Below are 8126 nucleotides of genomic sequence, written 5' to 3' on the forward strand. Positions count from 1 at the left end.
CCATGGAGGAACGAATCAGAGACCCCGCAAGTGCATCTGAAAATATTCATATCCTGTGTCAAATGTGAGAACATCTTTGAAAATAGTAGATAAGCAGTCTGAACAGTCACTGTGGTGTATTATATCCCTGGAGAAGTTCAGAATTGGTAGTCTGTATCTAGATTAAATAAACCAAGAAACTATGGCAGGGCAATGTGATACAAGCCTAGAATTCTAGCACTGAGATTAAGACAGGAGACTAGAGAGTGGAATTACATAGTGATACCTTCCCTGGACCAGGTAGTATAATTTTGTCTTAATAAAAAAAAAACAAACCAGAAAGGAATACATAACTGGACATTTGGGCTAATTTTGTCACTATGTTTTGAGAAGTCAAATTTTCTGTTGAAATGCAACTCATACTTAATCCTCACTTGTGTTTTAAATTCTCTCTTCATTACAGATCATTCCTAGATGCAAAATGACTCATGATTCCCATCCAAAATTTGAAAAAGTAAATAACCATCATTCTGTTGTATCTCAAAGAAATGATGTAGGATTACAACAATTTAAGCCTAGAAAAATAGAAAAGTTTGTCTAATGTAGGATTTTGAAGATTTTGCTAAATTAGAATTTAGATTTAAAATAAATATTTTGATTTTGTTTTTAATTTCATATTCTATCGGATGCTAAAATTTCTTTTTAAGTAGAGGGTTTAATTGACAAATTCACAAATGATTTTGCATTGTATTTTCCTAGAATATTCTTTCAAGAGAGTTATAATTAGAACTTAGTTAATAGATAATTCCAATAATTAATGTATAAAATGATAATGTGAATGGTGTAGACAGAGTTGCCAAAAATTGATGATATTAATTTATAAATTTAGAATAAGAGCAATTTTTGGAGTCTTTGTTATAACATGGTATGAAGAGAATAATCATGTGACATCTACTTTCTTCTACCTGTACGTAACACGGGAAGCAATTTCCTTAATTATTTGCCACTGTATACAATGAGAAAAATGTTAGTTTTGAGGTTTCTTTTTATTTTTGTTTTTGTTTTATTGGTTTGTCCTAGGGATTGAACTCTGGGCCTGGACACTGTGTCTGAGCCTGTTTATGCTCAAGGCTCGTGCTCTCCCCCTTCAACCTCAATGCCACTTGTGTCTGACTTTTGCTGATAAGTTTATACGATAAGAATCTAGGGAATCTTCCTGCCTGGATGGGCTTTGAACTGTAATCTTCTGACCTTAGCATCCAGAATTTATATGATAGTTAAAAAAGTATAAATATAAATAATATTTGCAAGTGTTCCCATCTCAAGAATAACAGTGGGGGGGAAATGATGCAACCCAGTTTATTGTGGTGTTCTTTCCAAAACATGTGTGGCATCACATTAGCAGAGTTGTATTTTTTTCACAGTAGAGATAAGCTATTCATGATGTGAATTAAGGGGTTTGTGGTGCACCCTAAAAGTTCTAAACTGTTGGGCTAGGATGAATCTATGTCATAAATATTGGGACTGGTGGTCATAAAAAAATAGCTTACTGTGATAAACAATTGCTTACTCTTGAAGAATTATTACCTATGGTACATAGTTTTATCCTCAACCAGAATGTGGTTATTTTTCTGTTGACTCTCAATCTGTAACACCCCATGGAAAAATGCATCTATTGCAGAATTACGTAACATGCAAGCTGGCACTGTTTTGAAACTCTCAGGTATGGAATTTTCTGAATTTGAAAATGAGTAGTTATTCGTCATTGGAATGTTGAAGAACACATATATTCTGTCTTCTTAACAACTTATTTATTTTTAAAAGTTATAGGTTTCCATAGAATTAAACTGTTTTCGCTTTTAGTATGAGAAAGTACTATATTTATTCTTTTTTAAAAATATTGGTAAGTATATTGTGAAAATATTGTCTAGTCAGATAGCATTCAAGTTGATGGTCCTCTGATTAAAAAGGATAGTTAATTCAAATTAGACGCCAAACAGTATTGATTTTTAAAAAGGTACTACATAAAGAATAATATTTACTGTACCAATACAGTGAAATTTTATTTCATGCAGCTTATTTTTTAAATTTAATTTTATTGTCAAAGTGATGTACAGTGGGGTTACAGCAATTTTAAGGTAATGAATAAATAACTTTGCAAACTTGATACCCCTTCCCTGATTTTCTTCAGTTTTCCTTCACCCCAATACTCCTCACAAGTTGTAATGTATATTTACAACATATTGTCTTGTGAGTATTGCTATTGCATTGGTTTGCCTTTGTCCTTTGTCTCACCATTTTGTTGTTCCTCTTCCCTTCTCTAATTAACGTAAATATATGCACAATACACAGGCTACCAAAATCAAATACAGCACGGAATAAAGCACAGGGGAAAAACCCCAAAGAAAACAGAAATCACATAGCACATTAAAAACAACAACTGCAAATAATATTCTCGTTTTCATATCTTGGAGTTCATTTTGCTCAGAATCAGCTTATATGGTTTTATATACGCATAACAAAGCCACTGGAAAATAATAGTTTCATGGACACTATATCATGAAAACAACATGTTAACTGTTTTTCATGGTAAAGGTGAGGTTAGGATTGGTGAATTCGCAGTTCTAATAAAAGAATTTCAAAAGAGTTTTAAAATTATAACAGGTAAATTTTTATTTGTTCAAATTTTTTAACAACTTTGCCTATTATGAAAATTTAAATTTGCCTGGGAAAATAGGCGTTCATGCAAAGTAATCCATGGAGACTTTGCTGAGAGGGAGCAATGTGGGTGAAGATGGCTCATTTTCACACTAAACAAACCTCAGAAACCTTTCTATAAATCCTGTAGGTTCCCTTGAGAATTGTCCTTACCCAGGAAATCTACTCTTACTGTGTGAAACAAGGTTGTAGTGGAATTTAAATTAAAAGTTCTTTAAAAAAAAAGACATCAAAATTTGTGAATTGACTTTAATTACCAAACAGTAATTCTCTGAAAAAGATAATTTGGGTCCAAATATTTAGGGAGAAAGTACCCTCAACATTGAAAGAAGGTATTGGGTTTACACTTTTCTGTTTGTAATACTTTCCACAATGTCTTTGCACTTGAAGCACTCAACAACAGAAAAAAATCTGATTGGATACTTGAAACCAATGATTTCACATTTTTTAGTAGTTTACAATATGTAATATCCTTATTAACATGAAATATTGAGGACTTCACTTATTAAATAACCCAAAAAGTTTTGGGATCAGAAAATAATTGAGCAAATTGAAAAGGCGAGAAAACTCATTCTTAGAAGCCCTAGCTAAGCATATTGACTTCAGGAGTGGAGGGAGGCCAAACTTTTTGATATTCATTGTCTTAATATTTTTGCTACCTAAAGTGATTTTACGGAGCCTATTTAGCTCACTACAATGCAGAACAGATTGAATGAAGACATGAAAATAAATTCCACATCCAAATTAAAGAGTTTTAAAAGGAAAACCATGAAGATGTAGTGTGGGTAGAGCCGGTCAGATCTGGTTGAGTCAGCTAGAGTAGCAGTTGAAGCACACTTCCTGCTAATAGAGACGTGACCCACAGGCATGTCTGCCTAGCTTGCCAGAAATGAGCTGTCCATGCTCCCTACAAGCCCGGGAAGACCAATCAGTGCCTGTCACCAAGCAGTGCCCATCACAAGTGCCTTACATCAACTCCCCACTAAGTAATTGGCTGGGAAGGACTCAGGAGGTTGGGAAAGCTGGGGCTATATAATCCCCCCCTTGTGCAGAAATAAACAAGACCTGCATAAGCCTGTTCTCCCAACGTGTGTTCCTTGTGTGAGTCGTTCATGCTTACCTCCTGCTGGAGATCTAGCCCTACAAGTGGTGCCCAACGAGTGGCTCGATAGCTTTCTGCAGATGGACGGTCGAGGGTCTAGTGCAAAATTAGTGCCTCCATGGGCAGCCTTCCCCCAGCAGCAGGAGAGCCTCAATCACAAGCATTTGTTGCCCTGCTCCGGAGTAGGCAGATAAAAGTATTACAAAAGGAAGCTAGATTAATATGGGAAATAGTGAATGAATTGTATCCCTGGATTGACTCCGGGGCCCTTTGGGATCCAGACAGGTGGACCCTCGTCCTTCAGGCAGTTCATAAAAAGGAAGTCCATGACGGCTCTGAGCTGCCCCTAATCTTTTACCCCATTGTAGTAGCTATTCAAGACTGTCTATCAGGGAAAGAAGAAGGGGAAACTCTGCAAGCGTTTAACACCTCGCTGCAAGAAGAAACAGAACAAAAGGAAAATTGTGAAGCTGCTTTAGCACTCCCATCTTCTTGTGACACAGCAAACAATTCCAGCAAGAACACAGATAACCAACAACTTCCACTAACAGGTGACCCAGGGGGCCAGCCAGCTACGCTTGTACAACCGCCTCCCCCACACTATCAGTCACAGGAAGCCTGCCCAATCATTTCTTTTGGCTGTTTAGGCAAGCCTGGGAATTCTTCTCAGAAAATTTTGTATCCTTGGGCAGAGATATCCAACTTTGCCCAAGAACAAAAACTCGTTGTTCCCCCTGTAATACAACAGTTGTTCACAGGCCCCACATCTACCATGGCAATGACAGCCAAGCCTATAATTGAACCCCAGTTCATGTTCCCTGAAAACGTCCACCGAACATCTGCACGACCTAACCAATGGTACCCCCATGACCCAAAAATACTGGGCCGCTGTCAAGGAAGATGGGTTACACTCCCTGAATGCTCAACAGATGCTCGAAACCCTTAGCATTGATCTTAACTGCCTCCATGATTGGAAGAGCTTAATGAACTGTAGTCAACAAGAAAGTTTAAAAAATGCTTAGAATGTATTCCTAAGTACCAGTTTTATAAATGGCTTTGCACTGTGGTTTGTGGTTATTTTATTTTACATGAGATAATATTTTCTACTACCAATAAGTTTTGGAAAAAGAAGAAAACTAAAATTTACTATTGTAGAGGAATATGATAGAAGTAGAAGAAAGATTTTATGTTTGTCAAATCTCTGATGAGTACCCGTATTCAAGACTTAAAGTCATATTTCTTACTATGTTAGACAGATAGGGAAAACAAAACACCATATGATAAGGCAACTATTTGTGATTTTTTAAAATGTACTTAGTATGTGATGAAATTTACTTTATTAGCTAATGTTTTGGTTTGAAATATGGGAGGCTGATCTATTTAACAAATTTTTGAAGTCACCTACTGAAAAAACAAATGATGGGGGGTATAATTTCTACACTTTAATGAATGGATGAACCTGTTTGGCATTAGTGCTGGGTAAATAAATAAACTCTATTGTAACTTGCTCCCTCCCCGTGAAAAACTATTTATGTCACTAAATATCATCTACTTGTAAAGTGTTATTTGGCAAATGTGATTTTTAAAAGTTTATTTGAAAAGGAATATACTTTCAGGAGATTAAATGTAGGTTATCATTTGTTTGACAATGACAACATTTTTATACTACAGAACCAAGTTTTACTGAAGTACCAGTGTTTTGAAGCACTAAGGATCTTCTCAATTAATGTTTTTCTGAATTATATTTGACCTCTATGTCAAATATTCCTAGCATTGGTAGACCAAATATGGATCTATTGTTCCAGGAACTATTTTTTGGCCTGCTGATGCTGGAATGAAATTATTCATTAATCATTAGGAGAGGGGTATTACAAATGATCTAGTGACATTCGTGGTCTTGTTCAATCATATATGATGGTCATCTGAAAATTAAAAGTTTGAATTACTGTACTTTCACATTTTGTGATTTCATGTTGCATTTTAAGTTGCCTTGCATTTCCCAACTGCTTACTGATAATTCCTGCATTTCAAGGAATTGGGGCCCTGAAATATAGAAAATGAGAAATTGAGATGGGTCTTCAATTACTTTCTGTTGGCATGTTGCATGGACGTAGGTGAGAATTCTTGCCTTAGTTATCTTATGATGCGGATAACTGGGACCTGGGATCCTAGGACCCGTGGATCCTGTAGAAGAATAATAGCTTTTAGACATCATATCAGAAAAATTTGAGTATAATCAGTAGGAATGCTTCAGAAACATGGAGAAAAACAGTTTGGGACCAGCGAGTTAAAACAATAAACAGAGCAGCAAAGTAAAATCCCTTATAGATTAGAAGCAAACAACATTGTTTTTTTTACCATGTGAATTCAGAAGACCAAGAACATTTAGAAGTTATCACAAGTTTATACCGAAAACATTGCATTGATAATTTTTATATTCTAATATATATTCTAATCCTGATTATTTATATTCCAATCTATTTATTGGAATAAATATCAATTAATTTTTCAAATTATCAATTAATTCTAATAAGATTCACTGTGTGAAATATAAAATCAGCACATATAAATATAAAATATATAATAATATATAATATTAGAAAATGTTTGGCATTGTTCTGTTGTGGTAAGGGTATCAAAGGCAACAGTTTTTTTTTCTTTCTGCTTATGTGGTGATGAGGAATCAAACCCAGGGCCTCAGGCATGCAAGGCAAGCACTCTACCACTGAGCCACAAGAGGCAACGGTTTTAAAGTATTATTCCATTACCTCTACCTCAGTGTTTGGTAGAATTAGAGCTAAAGCTTTACCATTCCGAGATATACAGCCTAGAGGCAAGAGGAAACACTGTGATTAAAACATTACCAATTTAAGGCCTAATAACGAGGAGAAACATATGGACTTCTTTTGGAGCTATGGAATATATTTGGTCATAGAAAATCAGTGGTGTAAGTTCCTGCCTGCTTGGATGGTAGACAGGCCAAGACATTAGGTAATCATACATATGAACAATTTTTTCACCTTCTTGGCTTTAGCTTCTTTTGAAATGTTAGTGTGTAATAAACAATTATATTTTGAAAAAATACCTTCTAGTCTGAACAGTACTGTCTGAACTGTTTGTCTCTTTATGATCCCTTGTAACAGATTAGTTTTGCTCCAATAAGAAAATCTATGCTGTCAGGGTAAGATTCTGGTTCGTCTGTTCCTACATGGAGCAAGGATAAAGGGTCAGGAAGACATTTGTGCCAGTAAGACCTCATTTGCGAGATTTTAAGCTGCAGAAGTTTAGAATAGCTTTTAAGCAAGGCTTACTTTGACTCCATTATCTCCACAAAGCTAAATCAGTTAATAAATAAGTACTTGAAAATCCATCATCTTTGGACCTAGATATAAAGGCTGCAAAGTATGATCCAATTTCAAATGAAAAAGACTTAAAATAGTCATTGAAAAAATTGCAAATGTGAGCAATTGAACAAACAATATAAGTTTTTTCCACCATACACAGAATTTTACAGAAATAAGATGAACTGCAATTTTGGGAACAATAAGGTTTCCTTCTTACAAATAGGCAACCAAAGATATATGCCTGTCTTAAGATTGCATCATTAACTACTTAAATTTCCAGGATACTACATGCTTCAGCAGCACGTCTACCCAAATTACAATACAGAGATTTACATGGCTCTTGTACAAGGATGATATGAAAATTTGTGAAGTATTGCATATTTTTCATTCTTCTGATGCAAGAAATTAAAAACAGTTATTAAAAAGTTGATTACAAATATACAAGTGTAAGAATACATGTAATTCATAGAAATAAAAGTTAGTTTGACATCATTCAATCTTCACTTTTTACAAATTCCTTTACATAGCATAACCTTTATAAAACTTTTGAAATAAGATAACATTGTCATTTTATCCTAAAGAAATAAAATTCTTTAAGGACCTAGGAATTAAAGGAATCTTAAACTGTTTCTATATGGAATGCAATCTGAAAGGACACATTTATTAATTAACCTATATATTATAAAACAATGTCGAATTCAAAGGATTATATCTAGGAGAGAATGAAATAGGTTATGGACATTACACAAACAGAATACTAAATATTTTTAAATATACTTTTTTCAGACATGCACCAGAAATATCTTTACTTTCTGTATTACTCATTTCAACAGATAAGTTAAAATTATTTATGATTTAAAAAATCACAAACTCTATAGAAATCATTATAGATGTATACAAACAACTCGAATATATTTTGACATCAAAGTCAGGCAATTCACTTGGAAGAATACCATGGAATCCATGAATTTTTAAAGTAAGAT

At 34.5% G+C, this 8126-nt stretch overlaps 1 pseudogene; it reads left to right on the top strand.

The window, feature by feature from the left end:
• Positions 1–7431: 7431 nt before the first annotated feature.
• On the top strand, positions 7432–7528 carry LOC122096975 (annotated as a pseudogene).
• Positions 7529–8126: the final 598 nt, after the last annotated feature.

This window comes from Dipodomys spectabilis, unplaced genomic scaffold (assembly GCF_019054845.1).
Source record: "Dipodomys spectabilis isolate Male_0828 unplaced genomic scaffold, ASM1905484v1 ptg000408l, whole genome shotgun sequence".
Lineage (NCBI taxonomy): Eukaryota > Metazoa > Chordata > Mammalia > Rodentia > Heteromyidae > Dipodomys > Dipodomys spectabilis.